The following is a 27,853-nucleotide window of genomic DNA, read 5'->3' on the forward strand; positions in this document are numbered from 1 at the left end:
ATATGCTGGTTCTAATTCGTGTTGCCTGTGAATGCTAAGCTGAAGAGTTCGAACGATAGACTCTCAGGTGTCATTTCTCTTATCATTATGTCTTTTAAAGGAAAGAGCTTACTCTTAGTAGCAGTAAACCCCCTTAAATCAATATTTCTCTACCGATTGAAGGTCGTTGTCTAGGGTTTCCACAATTGTTTGGTATATGTACATTAGTTTACATCTTACAGTTGCGGCCAAATTTTTATTTTATATAAGAGTAGATCAGCTTATCACTCTCAAATTTTAAATAGTGTTTTTAGCTGCATGAAAACATTTGAATGTGGTCTCACTTTGTTAGTCTGTCTGACACGCTTGACAATATCCATCGTTTTATCTTTCTTAAAAAGTAAAAGTGACCATAATAAAGATACACAATCTACACATTACGAGCAGAACTCTTCCGCCGTTCCTTTTGTACACTAATCTTAAGCAAAACTTAATTTTAATCCAATAATTACATAAAAAAATATCCTAAATTAAGTTTTTGTTTTAGTTTGCAAACTCAGTTTAATTCCATTCGTATTGTGTAGAAACACCAGTAAAAGACTAGCACCCACCTTACCTTACACACAGTGATCCCCCACTGTAAAACCTAAAATGTTAATAGACATTTCTCCAGAGTTTAATATTAATAGATATTTCTCTAGAGTTTCTTATATATACTATCATCGGCAACGTCGGGACACGGGTTTTGCTAGTCTTATATAAAACGCTCTCTCAGTTAGCCAGGCCATCACGCTCATATTTTAAATACCATTTTCGGATGCGTTCAAACATGTGGGCGTGTCCATAGTGATAGGACGATTCCAATATTTTCTCAATTCCGATACAATTACTAATTCCGTACTTAATTCTCGATTCCGATACAATTACCGATTCTGATTCCGAACTTTGATAAATCTCTAGATATTTAAGTAAGGAGTTGTTATTTGTCCGGATTACCGTAAAAATAGATGTTAGATGTACAGATGCTTTCTCAAACGTACAAGAAAAAACATTTGGGGGATTGTCTACAGATTTTGGTTCTAATTAGTAGATTTACATCAATAAATATTTGGTATTCTATTATTGCTACCAACAGCGAAAGATATTTGACTCTACTCTAAACAAAATCGAATAAAAAAAGAATGATTAAAAGAATCGTTTTTAGTATCGGAAAATCGGTACATTTTTTTCCAATTACGATACCGATTCCGATACTCCTCAAAATTTTCGATTTTTCCGATTCCCGATTCCGATTAATTGTCCAACACTTATTCCTCTTTTCGTTTTTTATTGATTTAGAATCGTTTTATATCTTTCATTTGGGAGTTCAATCATCTACTTCTTCATTTCAACGTTCCTTTAATTCATTTAGTTTTTTGTTTTATTTTCTCATTTGTTTTGTCATAATTTCGTTCTTTTGTTCAGCCATTCATCATTTCATTTGTATCTTCCTTTTCTCACTCTTTTGTTTTCTATTTTCTCTATTATTGTTTTTGTTTTCTCATTCTTTTATCGGTTTATAAACATTTACCATCTATTTTATTGTGGCAGCATCCGCTTTTATCCATCACACTATTCATTAATTCTTCATCTTTACTGATTCATTAACTTCATCCGTTACTTTTGCTACTTTTTGCATCTCTTTGTGAAACCCTCGTCATTCTATCTGTTGTATCATTCAATTATACATTACTAGATAAGCGCGCCGGCGTTGTTCGGTCGTAAAATACGTTAAAATATAACGGATATCATGTTTATTATCATAGAGTAAATTCTCTATCGATCATTATATATTATATTGTATCCAATGTAACAAAGCGCGTTTGAGCGTGTGTGAAAATATCAGCAGCAGCAAGTGCATAGATGACTAGCCAAGGTATTAACAACAACAACAACAACAGCAGCAGCAGTATCCGTTTGGGCAGTATGCAACTTACCAAGTGTGCACGGGCTTGCGTCAGAAGAAAAAAGAAAATAGAAAAAGGAGAGAAAAATGCACCATCTGGCGAAGAGTAGAAAGAAGAACAACCGGATGAGATGGATGTGTTGCCCTGTAGTGGTGGTGCGAGACTTTTAAGCTGATATTGAAACGGTGGGGGTTTTGTTAATTTTATTGCAGACAAAATGAACAGTTCGAAACAAACAAAATGAACAGGTATTGTTTGGAAAGTAACGATACGAAATGCCTTTTGCTAAAACAACAACAACAAAAAAAACGAGTCGGATCTATTTACTTTTGTTTGGTTGTAACGAACAAGAGTCAGGCTTAACGGTCACGTTACACCAATATATAGTAGTGATTTCAAAAATATATATATGTATATATCTATAAAAGTGAACGTGTCTGTGTGTCTGTCTGTCCGTCTGTCTGTGTGTCTGTCTGTCTGTGTACATTTCCCTACGCAATAACTCTGTCAATTTTTAGTCTATAGACTTGAAATTTGAAATACCGGGTACTGAGATTTGGGAAAATCGATGTGACGGGTGTCAGCCAGAAATTTGGCTGTTAAGGGGTCAAATTTCAACGATTTGACCTTTAAGAACTCTACCAAACTCCTCCGACAATTTTGGGTCTAGACACTTGAAATTTTGGATATAGGTTCCTTGAACCTGGATCTAACTTAATAAAGTGATTTGAGCCCGAAACTATAAATTTTAAGGGGTCATAATAGGGGTCAAATTAAAAAAAAAATTTACTCTTTTTTTTTTTTGCTCAGCATACACCTCCAAACACCCGGGCAACGCCGGGCTGAAATGCTAGTATATATATATATATATATATATATATATATATATATATATATATGTATATATGTATATATATATATATATAGTCATCCACATACAGTACTGTTTCGCTGTTTCATAGCTCATCAATGCGGCTAGGCAGAAAAACTACCTCAAGACAGGATTGAAACCCGACCGTCCGTACGACAGTTAACGTGAGTTTAACGATGTTTTGACATCATCCGAAATACCTAAGCTCGATTTGTTTACACAAAGAGCATCGCTTATATGCTAATGGTAATTCGTGTATCACTTCTCGATATGCTCAACTCAAGATGAGGAGCATTATAGTCATCAACATACAGCACTGTTTCGCTGTTTCACAGCTCATCAGTGTGGCTAGGCAGGAAACTACCTCAAGACAGCGTTGTAACCTGACCGTCTGTACGACAGTCAAGGCTCAAAACCACTACGCTATCGGCGGCTGCTGAGTGAGTCGTGAGTGTAGCGATGTGTTGACATCGTCCGAAATACCTAAGCTCTGTCTGTACGACAGTCAAGGCTCCTAATCACTATATATATATATATATATATATATTTATATATATGAATTGAGTGCCATAAACTATTATCAAAACTAAAAATTATAGTGCTTCAGCTTTAGACGTTATTGTCTGAATTATTATCATAAGGATAAGAAATAGTTTAAAAAGAAACGACATTACCGTATAAATGCATATTGTTGTACATGCGCACAAATAACACGTTTAGATAACTTATGCCTGCCAGGTTCCATTTTAAAAACATGTTTTACTGGTTAAAAATTCATAAAAGAACGGTCTGAAAAGTACAATCATTTGACATGCCTCGCGTTGCGCTGCGACCTTGCGTCTCGGTTGAGAGTCACTTTGAATAAAAATGGAGGCAGACAGACACGCAGCCATAGTGAGTTTTATAAATCAGATTCCTGTCTTCAATTCAATTAGTTTCTTTATACATTATCTTTTTTAACATTTTTATTTATTTATTTATTTAATTATTTATTTATTCTTTTTATTACATCTGTTTATTTTGTGTTTGTTTTGTTTTTCTGTTCTTCTCTTTTCTTTCAGTATTTCAATTACTTTTACGAATTTTCTACATTTCCCCGGGATTCTTAACTACACACAACACACTCTTTTAGCCAATAAGCTAATGGGAATGAAAATGAGAACGAAATATACGAATCCCGATTGCTTAAGTGTCAGAAATCGAACCGAATTAATTGGAAAGCCAATCTATGTACCAAATAAACAGAATTAGCCCAAGGAAATTCCAGAGTAGAAACGTCCTGGTAATCGTCCCGGAATGGAAGATATCAAGAATGAGGATTTTGCCCTGTCGAAAAATCTGCGCAAAATAAGAATTTAATGATGGTTTGATTATTTTGAAGAGGAGATTATATGGATAATTCGTCTCAGTTTTAATTTCATTTTTACAACTTTTCGACCGATATAAAACCATTACCTTTCCCAAGTACTTTTTATCGAACTCAGAAATATGTACGAAATTTCGAATGAATCTCTTTATTTAATCCGCGAGGAGAGATTGCTTTTATTCCGTCAACAATGATCAATTAGACGTTTTAAGAAATATCTCATTGTATTATTAGTATTTCACGTACTGAAGATTGAACCTACATCCTCCAGAATACTATCAACATAAAAAAAACTTATGTTGTGTAGCCATGTATCAATTCGACGTGTAGACACGTTATATAGTGGGGTATCACAAGTGTTTATGTTTTCCAAAGGTTATCACAAATGTTCATCTTCTATAAATATAAACGCGAAAATGTTTGTGTGTGTGTGCGTGTGCGTGTGCGTGTGTGCATTTTCGTGTATGTCCGAGAAAGGCATTTTTCCAAGAACCGATCGGTCGCCTCACAACTTTTTCGCGCCTAAATGATAATATCTACGAGTTAACAATCGGGGTCGCCTGTCTATTTAATTTGTCCGACTTTCAAAAGATAAATATTCAACAATTTTCGATCGCCGCATGTGCATTAAGCTTTTTCGTATAAAAATCTCGCGGTAAATAAATCACTGTCCCGCACTCAAATTTGACGTCATTAACTCGTCAAAAACGGGCACCTGTCGTTAAACATCGCAGATATTTCTTTCCACTTTATTATTTTCCAACTGTGCATCAAGGCTTCGTTTTTTTGAAAACAACCAACTATTTTTCTTTTCATTTACCCAAAAAACACACACACCTACAAACACCAGGGCAATGCCGGGTAACCCCCGCTAGGTGGATATATTAGAAGAAGAAGATCCTTCATACCTTTTCATTCTCCAGAGTTCTTCTGTCTTCACTGCTGGGCTCTGTGATGGAACATGCAACAACCAACACCTGACTTTTCTTCTGCTATGAACCACAAGACAACGACTTTATAGTTTATATTAATTTATTTTCGGTGCCTCAGTGGTCTTCACACAGGACTCTACTTACGTGTCTACATTGCTTGTTCTTTTTAGTCACGCTTCCTGGTCTTGGAACACGCCTGTTCACTTTGGTGACGAAACTCAAACTCTCCGATCTAATCTTCTTTACCTCTTGACCTGGCAGTTCTGTTGCGTTATTATCAAAAGCACACGTATCAGGAACGTGTGACCTCTCGCGTACGCAACTGCTGAAGGTGGATCTAGTTACTATTTTTTTATATTTAACTTAGCTAATTTCTGTAAACATTTTTAGCTAGAACCCATTAAAAAAAATCCAGATCAATTTATTCTCTAAACAATAAATAACTTCCAATATAAAATATTTAAACAATAGCACTGGAAAGATAGATAGATAGATAGATAGATAGATAGATCGATAACTTTTAACCCTGCTATTATCTTACACTTATCATTTCCTTTGTTTAGTGTATTCCTATGGATACATATTCAGTCTCACTTGATTTTTCACACATATCAGCCAAGAAAACGCCTGATAACATGCTATTATCTAACACATATTACTTAAAACCTATATTCATAACGCAGCCAGTTATAACTTTTGATGCGGTGATTATATGGATTAATAATCTCATCTTGTATTGTATGCTTACAATATTTCGGCCGATAAAACACCCTGAGCTTTTCCAGGTACTTTTATGTCAAGCTCAGAAATCTGAATGGAATTTCGAATGAAACTTTTTATTTAATCCACAAGGAGAGATTGCTCTTAATCCGTCAACCACTATCAGTTAGAAATCCTAAGTAATACATAATTATATTCTTAGTATCTCCCGTACCTCCAGAATATATACCAACATAGAAAAGCCTATAACTTAGCACTTATATCCATAACGCAATCAGCTATAACTTTTGATGTCTACATCTAACTTTACATTTACACATTTGTAAAAATTGCATCGGACAAGACATGAAGTTCCTCGATGTAAGAAGCTAAATAATATTACTTCAGGATCAGAACTAGCAAAGAATAAGATTTAGATAAATAAATCTCGATACAGAAAACAGCAATTCTTCCTTTTTACTTACTCTATCTGTGGATAAAACTAAACAAAAATGGGCAAAGCTTATCTCCCAGATTTTCTCGTCTTTGGAAAACAATGCCGCGGAGCTGCTTCCAATCTGGCTATAACATGGTTATTTTAAAGTATAACGTAAACATGTTATTGTTGGGCCGTCCTCTTAAAAATAAATTCTATCAAATTTATAACATCCACGATCATCACGGTGTTGTCTCTCCTGATACTTATCAACCTTTATCCTTGACTGACCCCCGGACCTTGATAAGTGGTGGCTGTATAGCATAAAAAGTGCCTGGGAAGCACATAAAGTAGATGCATGGTGCCAATATTATTTACACGTTTTAATCACGCCAAAGATATGTTAACACTGTTTAGTGGTTTATAGCATTTCGCATGTCCATAACGGTGGGACTTACAACTGCAGCTAAAGACAATAAACTCGGACGTTGATTAAATAGTATCGATTTAATTCATACAGGAGAAACGCTAACCAAACATGGCGTCTATTTGATTGATTCGCTTATCTATAATCAAATCATTCATTGAACCGTTTCCGCTTTCAATTTTACGATGCTTTTTAGTTATCATTTCAGTTCGTTTATTGTCAAATGGGCGGGGGACGAAGAATGTACCTGCTATCTGGATTCTTCAGAAAACTTATCCTGAGTGCTTTTTATATAGCGTTTCGGTCGAGGTGACTTCTAAGCTTCTTCAGACATATCTTGTCGATCTCGGGAATCCTTCTGTCGAACTCGGGAATCTTTCTGTCGATCTCGGGAATCTTTCTGTCGAACTCATTAATCTTTCCGTCCAACGCGGAAATCTGGACAGAATTTCGAACAAACCCCGTATATATTACACAACACGCAAAGCTCTGTGGCATAGTGGATAAAGTGCTTGGTAACATCCGTTGTAAGTTACACTCTTCTGTCCGTGACGAATTACTTACAGCTTTCATTCTGTCATAGCTGTCGATACGAGAGCATGCATACTAATATAATAAAGCGTCCGCGCAGATCGGTCGTGCGTTACATCAAAACAGAAGCGTTAAGAAGTTACATTAAAACGAATCCAAATAATGCGTATAATCAGTTCTCATCTTAAAAATAGAGAAGTGCATACATATAATTCCAACGCATATTTTTAATAAGTAAGCGAGAGTAATCTCCCTTGTTTACTTTGGAGAACTATTTAATTAAGCACGAAAGTATAACACCCCACTAAAATTGTATCAGTTACTAGCAGAATTCCACGGTTGTAAAATGCACTCAAATATGATATTTTTATTAATGCAGATTTCGTATTTATTATTTTATTATATTGGACCCAATGATTTAAAAAGTGATGATTTAAAAAGTTAAAAAGAAAAAACGACTCGTGCGCCCCACCTTAAATCCAAGCTAAAATGTTTAGCTTACGATTTACTTTTTCCTTTGACGTTAATGCCTGAGCTATGAAGACATGTTGGCTGCAAGACTAAAAATTAAAACATGAACAAAAAGCTATTACGTTACGCATGCATATTCGTAATGCTGTCGTTCGGCCTTGATTTGGAAAATTCCATGTTTTTATTTTTCACACTTTTGCACTGATTTACCCCGAATAAAACCCAAATACAAAGTTTCGCCTGGGTTCGAACACCCTATATATTAAGTTTCATGTTAACCAAAAACTGACGGCGGAATTTGGTAGGCACTTTTTTAAAACAAATATATACATACGCATATCTATCTATATGTCTATTAAGTGAACGTGTTTGTGTGTGTGTGTCTGTCTGTCTGTGAACATTTTCCTTCGCAATAAATCTGTTAATTTTCAGTCTACAGACTCCAAATTTGATATACAGGGTACTGAGATTTGGGAACATCTTCGGGATCAGTTATCGCCCAGATATTTAGCTGTTAAGGTGTTAAAGTTCAACGATTTGACCTTTGAGAACTCGACCAAACTCCTCCAGCAATGTTAGGTCTAAACACTTGAACTTTTGGATATATATTCCTTGGACATGGATCTAACTTAATAACTTGATTTGAGCCCAAAACAATAAATGTTAAGGGGTCATAATAGGGGTCAAAGTTAAAAAAATTGACCTTTTTTTTACTCAGTATACACCTCCAAACACCCGGGCAACGTCGGGCCGAAATGCTAGTATATCTATAAAAGTGAACGTGTCTGTGTGTCTGTCCGTGTGTCTGTACATTTCCCTACGCAATAACTGAAAATTTTTAGTCTACAGACTCGAAATTTGATATACATGGTACTGAGATTTGGGAAAATCTATGTGATCGGTTTTCGGCTAGAAATTTGGCTGTTAAGAGGTCAAAGTTCAACGATTTGACCTTTGAGAACTGTACCAAACTCCTCCGACAAGTTTGGGTCTAAACACTTGAAATTTTAGATATAGGTTCCTTGGACATGGATCTAACTTAATAACTTGATAACTTGATTTAAGCCCAATGCAATAAATGTTAAGGGGTCATAATAGGGGTCAAAGTTTAAAAAAAATGACCGATTTTTTTTCTTTTGTTCAGCATACACCTCCAAACCTCCGGGCAACGCTGGGAACCCATACTAGTATATATATATATATATATATATATATATATATATATATATATATATATATATATATATATGAAGGGGTTTGTGTTTACTAAAACTTTTTACACGAATATTACACAAATAGAGATATTGTAGAACATCTGTATGAATATAATTACACGCAATTGTTAACTAAAGATGATCATCCCATAAGAAAACCGAAAAAAACTAATTGAGAATTTATTAAAATAAATGTTTGAAAGAATATGCAAAAACAAGGTTGTATTTTCTTTTTATTACATAGAAAATCTAGTTTTTAATATGAATATTATTGCACAAAAACTACAGGAGTATAGATAGATTGCGAGAATTTTATTTATTGTTTTTTTTTTCATCATAGCATTTGTTGATTAATAATAAAAAAAATAGGCTGGTATTATTACGGATTATAAAATATGATCTTTAGTTTGAAGATCAGTCTTACTAAATGTGACAATGGAGAAAGACATAGGATACGAAGACAGATTTAAACATCACTTCGTGAGACTATGGAATTCAAACGTATGGAAATGTTGGCATACGTCACTAATTTAATCATATAAAACCCATACATACCAACATTCAATACTTAACATTCCTATCCCTCTACGATTGGTGCTACCAGATAAGGCTGTCTGAAGATATTGGCTTTCTGAGATGAAATGCATCTAACATCGATGCATTTTTTTCTACAACCTTTCGCAAAACTTTATTGTTTTAAAAAACCAAAAACAAAAACAACTCACTTTTCCCCTTCTTCCAATTTTCCTTTTTCTCTTTTTATCTTCCCCACTTCCTGACTAGTTTCCTAACTTTAAATGTACCAAACATTAATGCTGTAACTCTTTACTTTCTTCCATTGCAAAACTCATTCATGTTCTGCAGGGCAGCGAACAACAACGATAAAATCCATTACAAAACAACCAAACCAAACCAAACACTAAAAACTAACACTTGAAAATACAAAGAGCTTGAAGAATAAAAACCTTCTACAATAAAATTGGATAAAACATGAATACAATTTCCAAAATAACTGGATTCCGCATTAAATACCCGAAAAAGGGTTGATATGCCGTAAAACAAAACAAGCAAACCAAATCCAACCACTATAAATAACTACTAATATTATGCAAATATAAATCATGTAAAAAACTGCATGAATATGATTAAACATAATAGTAAACTAAAGATGATCATCTCATGAGCAAACCGAAAAAAAAAAAAAGAATTAATTAAAGTGGTTGTTTAAAAGAATACGCAAGTTATCTAGATCTTTTGCAGAGGAATGCAATTCCACAACACATATATAACAAAGTTGTATTTTCCTACTAAATAAACTGAAAAGAGGCTTGCCTTTTTTTCTGTGTTCTTGGCCTTCGGATCGGGATCAGGGTGTAGTATCTGTTCCGGCAGATACTGCAAGCAAAGACCATTATAAGACCTTGGTCAATGTAGGGGAAACTCTTCATACCAATTGTCACTATCCAGCTCCCCTACTCCCCGAGGAGTTGGTCCCCATTTCCCCTTCACTCCTCACATTAAAAATCGGCCCTGTGCCTAATTTGCTCGGTGGGGAGCAAATAAATACCTTGCCTTTTTTCGGTTGCTCTCGGCATCGCGCCGGGATCAAAGTGTAGTATCTGTTCCGGCAGATACTGCAAGCAAAGACCATATGTGGGGGGCAACCCCACGTATAAGACCTTGGTCAATGTAGGGGCAACCCTTCATACCAATTGTCACTATCCAGCTCCCCTACTCCCCGGGGAGTTGGTCCCCATTTCCCCATTCACTCCTCACATTAAAAATCGGCCTTGTGCCTAATTTGCTCGGTGGGGGAGCAAATAAATACTATCTGTTCCGGCAGATACTGCAAGCAAAGACCATATGTGGGGGGGGGCAACCCCACGTATAAGACCTTGGTCAATGTAGGGGCAACCCTTCATACCAATTGTCACTATCCAGCTCCCCTACTTCCCTGGGAGCTGGCCCCCATTTCCCCTTCACTCCTCACATTAAAAAAACAGCCTTGTGGCTAATTTGCTCAGTGGGGAAGCAAATAACTACCCCAAATAAATAGAAAAAAAAGCCTTGCCTATTTTTTTATTTGTTCTTTGCCTTCAAGCCGTGACCAAAGTGTTGTATCTGTTCTGCAGATGCTGCATTAAGGTAATTTGTCTCGATCAACGGAGAGGGAACCCTCTATACGGAGACAATTATTATTGTTGGTCCCTACCAGAGTGAGCCTCTTGCCTTTTTTTTCCTGGAGCTGGTTTAACCCCACATTAAAAACGACCTCGTGTCACATTTCGATTTGGCGGGAAAGCAAATAAATACTAATAGAAAAAAGGAGTTTTAATATGTATATGAATACACATAAGAAAACAATTTATAGGAGTATAGATAAATTCTGAGATTTTTTGTTATTCATTTTGTCATTACAGTATTTGTTTAATATTAATAAAGAATATTAGACTTGTATTATTACGGATGATAAAATGCAATCTCCACCTTGAAGTTGAAAATATGTCGGAAAGCGGTTGCTGAGTATAAGACAAGGGTGTAGTTAGAAACATCTAGGTGGCAGTCCAAACTTTCCTAGTAAAATTTTACAAAATCTAATTATTTGTTCGTTTCGTTTCGTTTTAGTAAAATTCCGTTTATTTCGTTCATTTTTATAATAATTAGGGCAACCTAATAATTGCAATTAATGCTCATTGAATGTCCTCATAGCGTGAAATTATTTTGATTGATTTCTGAAATTTCTTATATAATTACTTTGTCAAATTACTCAACCTGCTTAACGTCATATTATGACACATGGCTCATACGTAATCTTTGATTTATGATGGAATTTTCCAGTTTATTGTTTGATATAACTTTATGCGGAAAAAAACGTTTTTAAAAGGTTTTTTTTTCACAACCGCACATAATCCTGCTGCAGTTAACGATTTAGGATTTTCATATCAACACGCCAAATAGCTATACATTTAATAAATATGAAGTACTAGACTTTCAAGTGGTTAAAAACAAACAAAGCTCATAGCCTGTTGACTGAGAATTAGTGGTGGGACGATCAATCGGAATCAAAATCGGGAATCTGGAAAAGGGATTCTTTTAATTGCCTTTTAATTTTGTTTAAAGCAAAATATTCCTTTTTTGGTAATAATGATATAATAATAAATATTTATTGATTATAAACTACCAGTGAAGCTAAAATCGATAGACCTACCCTCATGAATATATTTTTACGTTTAGGAAAATATCTGCACATTTATCATGTGTTTTTTTACGGTAATCGGAGAAAAATAGAGCTATATATTTAAATATTTAGAAATGTATGAAGAATCGGAATCGGTAGTTTAGTACGGAATCGGTAATTGTATCGGAATCGGGAAAAATATTGGAATGGTCACATCACTAATGAGAACGAATGCTTTATGTCAGGTCACTCTAATAATTTACGAAAAAAAATGGAATGTACAAACAGACAACTAGACGAACAAAGAGATTAAGAGAAATATGATACAGAATACATAATGAGCCAGTTAAAATGGACAAAGTTATAGTCGTGATTTCGAACTAGCCTGGATGCCGGTGTTGCCTGGGTGTTTGTGGGTGTATGTTGAGCTAAAAAAAGTTGTATTAGGTATGCAGGCTCGAATCCGTACCGCGGAGGAGGAAAAATAAGCGAAAAAAAAAAAAAAGTGACGCGTTAGCTGTTGCGCCTATAGCGAAACCGGAAGTGGCGAAGGTTTAAATTAAGGCTAAACAATCGAAAAGAGGCGACAAAAGTGACCCCTCCCTGTAGAAATGCGTCCAGTTCATGGTGAAAGAATTAATGTTTTGGACCAATTTTTCGATATTTATCGACCAAAGGGTCGTGTTTAAAATGATCTCGTGAAAATAGGTCCCTTTCTACGGAACCTTTTTAGCGAGACATACATACATACATACATACATACATACATAAATACATACATACATACATTTTAACAGACAAGTTAGATTTATATTATAGATGAGAGTTTTGGAGCAATTTGATGATTGAACGTTTTGTGCAACGAACTGATGTCATAATGCATAATACGCTGCATGTGATCATAACAAAGGCTCATACAAAATTTTAGACAACTCGGCTCAATACTTTCCGAGAAATAATAAAACAGACAATATTAATAAATATAATATTATATTAATAAGTATTATTGTATGTTATATTTATTATTATTATGTTTGGTAAATTATATTGTTATATTATTATGTTATTATTATTATTATATGTTATATTTATTATTATTATGTTTGGTAAATTATATTGTTATATTATTATGTTATTATTATTATTATATGTTATATTTATTATTATTATGTTTGGTAAATTATATTGTGATTTCTTCATACTTTAAAGATGCCCTCATATGACAAGCCTTGCACTTTTAGTTAAAAACAAGAAAAAGTTATTACAGTTCGACTTAGAATGAAAACTTTATATCAAATTGATGGTTGAATTATGTAAAATTTGTACTCGTTTTTAAGTAAATACTTATCCCTACTAAAATTTATTTATCCTCACATGCAAGAAGCTCGGGTTTCGAATCCTGAGTTCGGATTTGTCTAGCTGATGAGCCAAATGAGGGCGAAACTTGAGCCTTGGACTTCCGGTGTGTTAACTGTCATGGCTCTTGTGAGCTGCGACATTGTTTCGTTGTGGAAATAATTGTATATATACTATTATATAAAAGAAACGGAGTGTGTGTGTGCCTTTTATCATTCCCTATGAACTCGGAAACGCCTGGCCGATAATATTTTAAGTTTCACACAAGGTACTTGATGTGTCTGTAAGAATTCTTATGTAGGATTTGTATCGGAAGTCTGATAAATATCGAAAATCGTAAATCGAAAAAATCCGATTAAAGAGGGAAGTCAGATTTTAACCAAAATGAACATTTTTATATAATCTAATAAGTGCATTTGAGAAGTGTTATTACTGCACGCGCAGAAAGAGATCTCGAACAGATACCATAATACTTAGTTCGCTGCGCCTCATAATAACAAATGTCCACGCAAACTTCATCTAGATCGGTTTTGTAGGTTCCGAGGAAAAGTGGGACTTTAATCCTAATCTATATATTAATACGATAGCGTGTGTGTTCTTTTGTGTGTCGCGCTTACATCCGGGTCGTTTAATTGTTATGCTCTTATATTTCTTGTCATGAATAATTGTACCAAGAATTCTTCATAAGTTTTGGTTTCGGTTTCGACAAAAGCTAATGGCATTTAAATCATCTATTTTTTTATAAATAGTTTTATCAATAATTCTTCATAAGTTTGTGTCTCGGTTTCGATTATGGCTGAAAGAACTGAAGTAATATATATATATATATATATTTATATATATATATATATATATATATATATATATATATATATATGCTGTTTTTTCCAATAAGTTTTTATTTCGTTTTCGATTTAAGCTATAGCACCCAAGTCTATGGATATATTATTTTTTATTTTTGAAATCGCAACTTTATAACATATAAAAATCGATAGAACATTGACTCTATAATGACATATAAGAAATCTGCAAAAAAAAAAAAAAAAAAAAAAATTATATTTAAGCGTACTTTACGACTGAGCTTTGCCGGGCGTTCGTGCTAGTTTAGTTAAATACCTTTGCAGTTTTCACAAAAAAGCTACTATAATAACTGGCCTTCGGGACAAGATCAAAGTGTAGTATCTGTTCTTCAGATGCTGCACTTCTATTTCTTGTTCTCTTTCGGTGGAGGAGAAATCCTTCACGACTGAGACAATTTTTATTTTTGTACCTTTTCTCCACGTTAAAAAACGACCCTGGTGTCTAACTCTGTCTCGTGGGGAGGCATAGTAAATAGGTACTATAATATCAGAGCGTCTCCATTTACACTGAACATCTACAGAATGCCAACATCAATATATTACATATGAATGAGCCCCTGTGGAATTTCCACAGGTCCCGCTAGTACTTATTAATCCACAATTGTGTAACGAACGGACACCATAAGAATTAAGTTGCTGCTCCTTATAAGAAAATTCATGCGAAATTTTAGCTAGATCGAACCAGTAGTTATCAAGAAAAGTGGAACGCATAGCGAAATTGACAAACATATAGTTGGATAATGATGTAGTATAGATTCATTTTATATATTTTTTTCGCGCAATGAGGAAGCTTGTCTACGGCCACATCATCGATATTTACACGTTCTATACACATATGAGATCCGTCAACACACTTCATTGGTGGATCTCATTTCAAATGTCGGCTGTGGCTCAATATCAACAAAACGAGCAACTTCAAGAGACAAACACATCTGAAGAAGATGATGAACGAATATCGATGTACTTAGACAAGAGTCCAAAACAAACATGGCGTCCATTTGATCGTTTCGATTCTCTTTCATTGAACAAAAGATTCGCTTTTTTTCTTTCCTTTTTTAGTTTCATCAATTGAATTTGTTAATTTCCTTTTGATTTGTTCGATTGTTTAAACATTGTGTTGCTTCTTTGTTGAGCTCGTTGTTTTATTGCCATTTTTTGTACGGTCATGTTTTTCCTTTCAAAGTGCTTTGTTGTGATGTAGTATCTATTTTTTTTTTCGAAGTTTTTAGATGAGGATGAAACATTAGGATTATTGGAATTATGCGAACTAACGTTCTCATCATGAGTATAATTTTCATCACGTTTTGACCAATGTAACCTCCGACGTCTTTAGCGAACTCCTTAAAAACGAAATAAAAAAGACACATACATAAACTACAATCCGCACACGCACACACATAAATATTTTAAATTTTTAAACAAATTAAATTTAAAATTTTAATTTTGTTAAAAATGTAACAGGGAGTTCCTGTTTAATTATGCCTTTTTGACTTTTTAACATTTTTTCTTTTTTTACAAAGGGTCACCACTTATCAAGGCCCAGAGGCCAATCGAGGATAAGGGTTAATACGGGTACAGTGGTCAATGGGACAGTGGCGTAGTTATTGTAAGTAGTGGAAATTTGGTAAATTGGATTACTTAAGGGGCAAGAACTTGTTTACATTGAACTTGAAGACGACCATTTTATAATCAGCCGGAAAGCAGGAAAGTAGGAGAGAGTTCCACAGGTGTGCAGTTTTCTAAAAACAAAAAGTTTTATTCATGGAATCTACGTATAGGTTTAGGCACGGATAAAGAGTGGGGGAAATTATTGATAGGATTTTATGCAAATATTGAATATCTGCAGACATAAATCCCTTTATTTCTGTTTTCTCAGCCTACGCGTTAATTGGCCTTCACGCCCGAAGATGATACGACGACAGATCGAGAACCTTCGTAACATCTGTCGAGCATATTTTATTTGATTAATTTTCACACAAAAAGATAATCAGAAAAACGAAAAAAATTGAGAAAAATTATATCTAACCGGAAGTTGCCTATTATTTTAACAGAATTTGTTTAAATGAAAGCAAAATGCCTAAATACACAAACAAAATGTATTTGAAGGGCGTTCAAATAGCAATCCTATTTGTAGTTCCACCAGAATAGATCAGAGGGAATTGCAAATTGCATCGTTATGATGATTGAACTTATACATTCATGACCTGGAGGTATCATCTATCTGTTGCAGATATTGACAGTGTGATATTCTAATAAAGCAACACCTACCAGTCATGTGCGTTATGACGCAAGGATGCGTCATTTAAATCATTGTAAAGCTTCATTTAGAATCGTAGTGACCATGTAGAAAACTAAATTCTGGAACATAAAAGGTGGCTCGTTTTAATTGTACCACTTCCGCCTTTGTAGTTGCTCAAACTTTAATTTTGGAACAACCTTAGTTAATATATATAGAAACGAATTATATCAAAGCATATTAAGAATCACTTATATTAATGATGACTCGATGGCCAAAGTGTCACCACGTGCCATAGTATGGGAGTACTATAAAAATATTTGGATATTCATGATGGAATCGAAGACAATGTGATATTGGACATGAAATGAAAGTAGCAGCCAGATTAGTGTCCACACTGATGCTAGATTATACAGAGCTGATAGGGAAAAGATAAAGAAATACTAAGACACAAATAGGTACCTAAATAACCGGTTAGAATCTTGAAAGGTTATCTCGTTTAAAATGTTTAAGATAGCGAGTGAATGTTTGGCATCCGGTAGGATGCTTCATTCCTAGCTAAAACAAAATCAAAATTTTACAATCGAAACATTTATAAGCCTGTTGACAATGAAAGCATGTTACCATTACTGTTATGAATAAAGATTTCAAAAACACAGTTTTTTTTGTTTTCAAGATGAAATTTAAAATTGACAAAACTTCTGCACAGATTTGAATTTTTTACAAAAAGAACACACACACACACACACACACACACACACACACACACATATATATATATATATGGTTGGTTGGTTGTTTTTGTTTTACGGCATATCAACCCTTTTCATGTTATTTAATGCCGAATCCAGCGATTTTGAAGAAACATTTTTCAATAGAATTTTTTTTTTCAAATCAGTTTCTATTTAACCCATAGTTGAGACCCTAACAGGTACTACCACTTCGAGTCAGAGTGGACCTGGGAGAAATGGCAATTAAGGGGTGGCTACACGCTCCCCAAAGCTCGCAAGCTGGGGCCTCACCATCGGATATAGTTTAAGGTCATATCCAGGACCTATATATATATATATATATATGTATATGTGTGTGCGTGTGTGTGTGTGTGTGTGTGTGTGTGTGTGTGTGAATGCAGGGATGTAACGTTGTAATTACATGTGAATACGTCTCATACGTTGCCTGCAGCAAAAAAAGAAAAAAGTATTCGACCCACCTTTTTCTGTTTAAATAAAAAGACATTTATACATGGACTTTCTAAAATAACGAATATCATTTTATTTTAAAAAGTATTTTAGTTCGCCATGTAGTCGAACACGCACTTGTCGCCCACGTGGGCACACGTTCATTTTAACTCGATCCCCTTGCCGGTTCTTCCACCACGTAATGCCTTTTTTCTTTTCACTTTTCTTTCCCTTCTCTTTCACCGCTATGACGTTAGCTAGAGCATCGGCTCGGCCATTTGCATATGCGTCATATGGCTGCTGCTGATTAATAAGCATCAGCGACTTAGTTTCAGGGAGTAACATTCTCAAGTAGAAACATTCTCAATTATTTTTCTTAAATATTGATTCAAAGTATTGCGGTAAATAGAGATTTATTTCTCGTCCTAATATCTCTTTTTAAGAACTATGTATATTACTTAGAATACATTACTGTAAACATCTGGTAAATTTTTGCAAAATGTTTAAAAATCCATTAATAAAACGACAATGCTGACAAAAGATATTTTTTAATTGTCTACCGTTTAATTATGTATTATATTCGCTTTCGTTTTATCGATTTGAAATGCAGCGTTTTTGTTTGATGTTATCAATATTTCATGAAACCCCCTCCAGAACAAACGAGCCGATGACGTGTGCTGGAAATGTTGGCTTTGTGCATTAATTTAATCAAAAACAGACGTGTCGGATCTTTTCATCTTGTACATTTCGTTCTTAACCCTCCACCATATTCACTTTCTTGACATACCTCATCACCCCGACGCGTATCAGATATGGATATATTATCGCTATATTAATAAAATTATGAAACATCCTCATGAATTTCTCTTCTGTTTTTAATTTATTAATTTATTTTTCTTTTTGTTCTTTTGTTCTTTCTCTCCTTAATTCGTTTATTTATTTTTAATTCTTCCTGTACTTCCATCTTTCCTTCTTTTTATTTTAATTTAATTAATAGCAGGACCCGTTCCCAACTGTTGCCCGGGAGAAATATCCATTCAATTTGGTCGAGGACAAAATACAATTTTTAAGGCCGGATTCTATGAATAAAAGGTAAATTTTCGACTTAAGCTTTAAGAAAGCCAATCTAGAAAGATTCGACAAAAATATGAGAGTGGCCCCCATTTAATGCAGCCTTGTTTACGAATATGATTATTACGCCATATGATCATTATTATAATGGTGCGAAAAAGAAACTCGTAATACTTTCAACGTATAGTGGTTTTTCACAGAAGAAAGAAACCAGCAAAAACGTTCCGTAAATAGAAAAAGAAACATTTACATGAAACAGGAATCAAAAAGATTAATATAATTACTGAAAGGAGTAAATTAAGGATTGTCTTATACAATATGATTATATTATTTGTATTGAACTATGTAGCACAATATTACTTTCTGGATATATTTAATAGTATTTATTAATTTATCTCATTGGGCTCGTTCTGTATCTAAAATACAATGGACATTATTTTCCAAGAAATGTTAATAAACTCATATTAGCCCCGTGTTTTTGGTCTTTATGTAAACAAAGTGTTTGTGTGGAATCCAGAAAAATATCAGCTTCATACAACCATTTATCGATGAAAATATTTCTCATTCTGTGGAATTTCCACAGGTCCTGCTAGTGGCATAATACTTTAATTAACAAACAAAATGAGTATTACAATATTTATTCAACAATACACTTCTCTCTGCGCCAATATTACTTTAACTATGGCGTCGTTTTTTCATTCAACCTTTCTAGAGACTTACAATTCTTGACAGTATCTGTTTTGAAGAAAGGTTTATTGTTTGCTTACATTACACCATTAGGAACCTTTCTAATTTTCGGATTCTTTAATCATGTCCAAACGCATTTTATTTCCTTTTGGTGGATTTATTGTTGCTATTTCTTCTGATGAATTAAGGGCAAAATAGATTCACTAATTGATATGATAATTAAGTGATTGATTTTGTGCTACGAAACAGATACTGTCAGGTAACAGATAAGAATTGTAAGTATCAACTGAAATAAAGGAATAAATTGTAAGATGGTCAACATTATGAAACTTGGAATATAGACTTTTGTCATTTATTCATTATATATATATATATATATATATATAACTACTTAATTTACTCACATAAAATTAATATACGAAAGTATAGATTTATGCGTAAACTTTAAGTATTTACTTCAAAAGTGCTCAATACGTAGGTAGAACTAGTTAGTAATTTATATATATATATATATATATATATATATATATATATATATATATATATCATTTACTATAACTAAATATCTACAGGCACTAGTGTTTCATCTTTTCAGGAATCCTCAATGCAGGGTGTCACAATTTACACCAGTCAATAGATTCGAACCCGGTGACACAAGTCATCTCTGGCATCATTAGCAAGGACCGTATCCATTCGGCTACTGTTAACCGTTTGTAATAACGTTGAAATTAAATATTTATTTTTAAATGATTTTTTACGTTAGTCAGAGTGATCTAATCATTATATGATGACCTATGCATACGAGCTAAATTGACCGACTTAATTCAACTGAAAGTGCTCAACGATAAGAAACGAGTTTCTTAAAGAGGTTGACATTATTATTTCCAATAAAATTAAATACCTACAGACACTAGTGTTTCATTCTTTCGAACATCTTCAATGCAGGATATCCCGATTAACACTAGTCGATAGACAAATGATTAGCAAGGACCGTATCTATTCAGCTACCGTTAATTGTTTGTAATAACGTTGAAATTAAACATTTTATTGATGAATGTTTTTACGTCAGTCAGAGTGATCTAATCATTATATGATGATCTCTCTCTCTTTCTCTCTCTCTCTCTCTCTCTCTCTCTATATATATATATATATCGATTCATGCATTTATTAGTACTAATTCCCTAATAAATAATATATTGACCCTTTATAATAGTAATTTGCAAAGTTAAAAAAATGTTGTAGATGCCATAAGCTAGAATCGAAACTGAAACATTAACGCTCCAATTGTGTTTCCTACCGATCTAGCTATCAAAAGACAAGTCAGAATAATTTACCATTAAACGATGCGAAGAAAATAATTAAATTTTGGCATGCGCAGAAAGTAGTAAAAATGTCGACGAGTTAAAATAAACAGTTTGCAGGGCCGGATTTACCAATAGGCAAGGCAAGCTGAAGCCTACGGGCCTCAAAGTTTAGGGGCCCCGAAATTCCATTTAAAAGTTTGTGATTGTTGCCAGATATTTAAAAAACAATTATTGAATACTTAATTACATGAACTTTGTTAATGTTATGTTGTATATTAATTACAATTGACTGAATCAGTACAGATATTTATAGTGGTGAATTCATCTGGCTATTTATAATTAAAAAAAATCAAATTGCGTCTCTATTCTTTATCTTGGAACGTTATAACCGAGTAATTTTCATTTTAATCAATACTTAACTATCGGGGGAGGGACAACTTATTGAACATATCTAAGATTGCTCGATCGGTGTTCTGTTGTAAATTTTATAGAAACATACTAATAAAAAATCTACTTAGACATATTTAATTTCGTTTATCACTCCATGATTAATAAAGAAACTCTTCATAAATATTTATCTATTCATGATATTATTAATAAAATTCAATTGAAACCAACATGTCCAAATTTTCCTGACAATCTTACGCCATTTATAGTCCTTTATGGAAATAGTCAACTGTCTCCCTTCAAAATCTATAGCGCATCTACGGGTTATAATTTTTAGATTAAAATCTAACTAATAACAGGAACGTTTTTTTACTATATTTTAAAAAAAAGTTTTAAATGTTTCAAAAGTTCCAACAAAATACTAATAAAAAAATCTACTTAGACATATTTAATTTCGTTTATCACTCCATGATTAATAAAGAAACTCTTCATAAATATTTATCTATTCATGATATTATTAATAAAATTCAATTGAAACCAACGTGCCAAAATTTTCCTGACAATCTAACGCCATTAACTAACGTCCTTTATGGAAATAGTCAACTGTCTCCCTTCAAAATCTATAGCGCATCTACGGGTCATAATTTTTAGATTGAAATCTAACTAATAACAGGAACGTTTTTTTTTGCTATATTTAAAAAAAAGTTTTAAATGTGTCAAAAGTTCCAACAAAACCAGAGCAATTAATTGCATACACTTTTGTGAAGGTTATGAAGATACAACATTGAGTAGCTTGTTTGAATCTGCCACGTAGGAGCCGCGGTCCTAGATTGCTTGCTTTCTGAATACTGCCTATTTTATATTGTAAGATGCCGCTTTAATTGCGTTACAGAATCCATTTTTTATTCATAACTACTAAGTTTGTATTTGTAATTGACGGTAGCGCTAAGTGTTTTGTTTTGATCGCTAATTAGCCCACTGTTCGACGATAGGCCTGCCATTACCGACCAAGAGTAGTTCCCTTTTGTGACGTGCGTTGTATGCTAGTGTCGCTTGGAAATCTCGTTGTACCCTGCTGCAGTGATTACCGCAACCGGTGAGTCATAAACCGTCATTGTCATTATCTGTGCGTCGGATGGCAGTTCGTTTTGTTAAGTCCTGTGTTTCGCACTTTATCAGCTACAAGTGATTTGCTGTTACAATTCCAGAAATCAAAAAAAAAAAAAAATTAAATACGAAAATATTGAAAGTTAATTAACTGTGGAATTCAAAATGACTTATATGTTTGGAATGTTGTAGTTTATTGTCTATCACGATAGAATCGATTGTTGATTAATATTTTTAAAATTAAAGAGAAAGGGTATATGCATAATATATACTAATATATGATAGCATAAATTCTAAAGAATATTTCTAAGCAATAAATTCATAACTAATATGCCATTTTTAACTATGATATTTGAAGTCAACTGTTCTTGTGGAAAATATCCATTAAATATTTGATAGATATAAGTGAATCTAACTGTATACTTAACAGATAAATAAAGGAATCAATTGAGTACAAACTGTAAAGTTGAAGTGCATTTTGTTTACTATGAAAAAATGTTTATTGTATTATTAATTGATTGAAACAAATAGGGATAACATAAATAATGGGGCTTCACAAGAGAAAGAGCCTCGGGCCTCTCATGGTCTAAATCCGGCACTCTCAGTCTACATTTGAAGTTGCCGATATGTCTTTACGCGTTATTTATCCATCCAAACAAAGATTTTAATCGTTATAAGCAATCCTGGTGATTACTATTTTCTGTTAATTTGAGTGTTGTGTGACTGGTAGTTTTAAGGTTTATCAGTTTAATATTTGCAGACAGACACATACATCTACTGTTTTGTTTATATAGATTTGCTGCTTTAAGAGAAAGGAGTGGTATCGCTTAACGAAGACTTTAGTTATCCATAACATTGTCATAATCAAGTTTGGATATATAAAATGTCTTTTAGTATAAAAATCTGTTTGCTTTATTAGCCCCCGATTTATCGGAGAGGGATCTATGTTTTCAGTGGCGTCCCTGCGTCCGCATGTCCGTGCGTCCATGCATCCGTTATTCAAGACGATTGCCAGATAAACGTCCATCAGATTTTCCTGAAAATTTGCCACAAATTGGATTTCATTATATAGATGTGCACAGTACTTTATTTTTGCAAGAAAGATATCAAAAATGCCCCCAAATGGCCCAAAATGACCGTTATTTCCCACACCTTTTGATCAATCCATTAGATTTTTCTGAAACAAGCACGAACCTTTAGGGTGAAAGAGGAAAAGGGGGTGAAAAAAAAACCCAAAAACGTTAGCTGCCTCGCTCACTGAGCACTTATGCGGTCACCGGCCTTCGAAATAAGGTCTTTTAAATGTACGTTAAAAAATAAAAGTTAAGAACAGCATCTGTTAACAACAGACGTTTGATCTTAACCAAAAAGGCCAATCACAAAAGTGTCACGGACCGACCGACAGACCGACCGACCGACCGACCAACCGAACGAACGAACGACCAACGGACCGACAGAGTGACTTATAGTATAGTCATAATTATATTAGCTTTTCCTATGAAAAACAAAATCATAGATATTTGAGTGTCGCGAATCTACTCTAACAATATATATATATATATATATATATATATATATATACATGTATATACATATATATATATATATATATATATATATACTTACAGAGATTATGTTCTTAATCTGACATTGATATTATATGCTTACTTTTTCTTGTACAAGCGTAGTAGAATGCACTTTGATTATAGTCAGTCATGGACATTCGAGGGGCTACATTTAGGGAGTACATATTTCTTTTAAAAACTAACCGCTAATTAATTCCCTGTTCATTTTACAAAGTTTTATGATGGATAATTGATGATATTTTACTATTAATGTTTATTTACCCATAGTTTCTACTTTTTACATATGTCTTTCTATATATATATATATATATATATATATATATATATATATGTGTGTGTGTGTGTGTGTGTATATATATATATATATATATATATATATATATATATATATATATATGTGTGTGTGTGTGTGTAACATTGTGATATTGTCGGTGGGGGTGTGCGAACAGTGTCCACCAAACCTCTCTCAATAATGTGTCCACTTAGTTAATTTTTTCATATAAGAAATTTTTACTTTTGACACATTTTTAATTTGAGTTGGAAAAATATCGACGCAAAAACTGATCCTTCCTTGCAAAAAACGGCCAAGTTGACGGCCCAAAAAATGAATGCTTTGGGCCAATTCTTGGATATTTGTCGTCTGAGATATCGATCTTTCTTACGATACTAATTTTGTCAGTGTTCGTCGCGTGTGTCGAAATTTTTTGGCAGACATAGAAACACACACAAACACACATTTTGCCTTTTATATAATAGACTAGCGGGGGATCCAGGTGTGGAAAGGTGCGTGTGTGCGGGAGGGGTAAAATAACAGTACAAAGTTCGGGTGAAGAGAGATGTTAAAAAAAGTGGCAGTAGCGGGGGGGGATCAAAACAACAGTCGATAGCAGGCCATGTGGAGAGGTTGTTAAAAAATGGTAGTAGCGGGGAGAGGCAATCAAAACAAACTTAGGTAGCCAGAGTGGAGAGAGGTGTTAAAAAGTGGTAGTAAGCAGGCAGGCTCGAACCCGTTACGCGAAAGCGGAAAAGAAAGTGAAAGAAAATCTGACGTCTTACCGATGCTCCGTAATGCGACCGGAAGCTGAAATCATTCAAATTAACCGAAGTCAATCCAACCGATACGATGATTTGCAAAAATGGCGACGTAAAAAAAAAGGACAACTCATTGTAGAAAACTGCCCAGTTGAGGGTGAAGCTATTAATGTTTTGGCCAATTTTTCGATATTTGTCGTCCGACGCGTCGAACTATAAAGCGGTCTCGTGAATAACCGTTGCCTCTGTTGAAAGATTTTGCGAGACATACAAATATATACACAGTCATACATGCACACATTTTGCCATTAATATCGGGCTTTGAAATCTTTCTCTCGAACGCAAGAATCTGCAAGAAATTTCGAACTCTGCTCCGTGGAGCGCGGATAAAGTACATGGTCGATTTCAGTATTAAGTTATACTCTCTCGAAGGTTGAAGGTCTAATTCTCAGTCCGGGTTACACTATATTATTATTACACACACACACAAAAAAAAACACAATTATATTGGATTTTTACACAGTCATGGCTAACGGAACGAGAGCATGTCATTCCCTTGGATTGAATTGTAGAATATGTCTGAAATTCCGTATAGATTCCCGAATTTGACAAACATATTTCTGAGTTTTACTAGATACATTTGAAGAATGTCGCAGGCTACATAGGTCGAAATTTTATAAAAATTACACTTACCATATGAACAGTAGTCAAGATAATCCAAACAATAGGAATTTTTACGATCCAGGAAGATAAATATTGAGATATCATTAAACATAGATGTTGTTAAAATATGGTTAATAATTCTACGAGTTCTAAGAAAGAGACGATGGTACTAATCCATTAATTTTTTTACAACGTTTTTTATTGTTATTGTATCATGTTCCCAGGTCGTCTAGTTTATTCTTCTTTCTTAGTTCTCCGACAAACAGAGGGTGGACCTGCTAATTTACCCTTATCCGTTCGTCTCTTCGTCTGTTCGCACTTTTCTAAATAGCTACGCCTTGGAATTTTTTGAAATTTTGTGCAAACATTAAACATGATATGAGTAAAAAGTAACAGAACGGATTTTCCGGGAAAACTCCGCGTGCCTCCACCCCCTGGCGGTGCCTTTTGGGTTAAAATAACTAAAATTGACACTTTTGTGCCTATTAAAAATATTGATGCCTTGGATTTTTATAAAACTTTCCGAAAAGTTGTAAAAGTTTTATATAATTTTGTTTGCCTATACTTCGAGATAACTCTTGTGTATACCCCAGGGGATCTTTTTGATTTAATAAAAACACTCAATTTTTGGAGCTATTTTACCATATTTCTCCAAAACTTTCTGTGTATGTCTATTTAGCAGTTTTGCATTGTGCTGAACTCAAATTTAAATATGTTAAGGCCATGTGGACTTTTGGGGCTAAATGGAGGGAGGCGTCAAATGATGGACTTTTTATTTCTTTTTCTGCATGATGCAGAACTCAAATTTACATATGTTGATACGTTAAACCGCGCTGTTTGTTCATGTTTACAAGAATTTGACATCCTCTGGGTGCTAAATGGGGGAGAGCAATGCTGAACTTGAGCATTTTTTATTACTCGTTCACTGTGCATTCATGGAGGACCATGCATGCTTGACTTGTTTTCTTTTTCATTCCACATTATTCATTATACATCTCATTTTCCATATGTACTTTATCTGATATTTAAGCACAGTGAAACCTCTTGTTATGACATTAATTGATTCCGGCTTGGCTTTAGTATATCGAATTTTTTCTATACTGAAAACCGTTTTACACGTAAACCGCTTAATATGTTTCAATCCCTACGAAAACACTCATTAAATTTTACAATAATGACGTAATAAGAATCAAATAAGTAGTTCTGTATCCTGAGAGGTGTTTTACACGTGACTCCTTTCATCCGCTCCAGTCCTATGAAAACACTCATTAAATTTTATAATAAGGGTTAAACCAGAATGGAATGAGTGCTAAATGTAACGTTGCCATGAGATACAAACCATAGCAAATAAATCACTCTCTCTCTCTCTCTCTCTCTCTCTCTCTATATATATATATATATATATATATATATATATATATATATATATAAAAGTGAACGTGTCTGTGTGTGTGTCTGTGTGTGTACATTTCCCTATGCAATAACTCTGTCAATTTTAAGTCTACAGACTCGAAATTTGATATTTCAGGGTACTGAGATTTGGGAACATCTTTGTAATCCATTTTCGGCCAGAAATTTGGCTGTTAGAAGGTCAAAGTTCAACGATTTTACCTTCGAGAACTCTACCAAACTCCTCCGACAATTTTGGGTCTAAACACTTGAAATTTTAGATATAGGTCCCTTGGACATGGATCTAACTTAATAACTTGGTTTGAGCCCAAAACAATAAATGTTAAAGGGTCATAATATGGGTCAAAGTAAAAAAAAATGACCGCTTTTTTTTTTTTTGCTCAACATACACCTCCACACACTCGGGCAACGCCGGGCTGAAATGCTAGCAAATAAATAAAAATAAAAATTCGACATTTTTTCTTTCTCACCAAAAGTTTTTTTTTATTGTCATAATATTTGTTCGACACCACTTAAAAGTCTTTCGCCATGATACGTCTCCCCCGATGTACATTTTCCTCTACGACTTCGCGCCGGCCGTAGTCAGCAATTTCCACCTTCGCATTTACACGTCCATTTTCTTCGACGTCGCATTTTGTCTCTCCCCGGGGTCCGTGCGATCCCTCCCCCTCTTTCTTCAGACCCCAGCTAGCGTACACTTCCTAATTTGAATATGTCAATTATTAATCTTTATCCTCTCTCTCTCCCTCTCTCTCTCTCTCTCTCTCTCTCTATATATATATATATATATATATATATATATATATAATGACAAAAGTTGATCTGGCTTAATTTATGTATTAGGGTACGAAATGGTTTCGTTTAATTATGTTAGGACACAGCTATTGTATTCAATCGTAAGCCTGCCCCTTTTTCTTACGAGGTTT

This window comes from Euprymna scolopes, chromosome 15, assembly GCF_053919585.1.
Source record: "Euprymna scolopes isolate OS-2025 chromosome 15, ASM5391958v1, whole genome shotgun sequence".
Lineage (NCBI taxonomy): Eukaryota > Metazoa > Mollusca > Cephalopoda > Sepiida > Sepiolidae > Euprymna > Euprymna scolopes.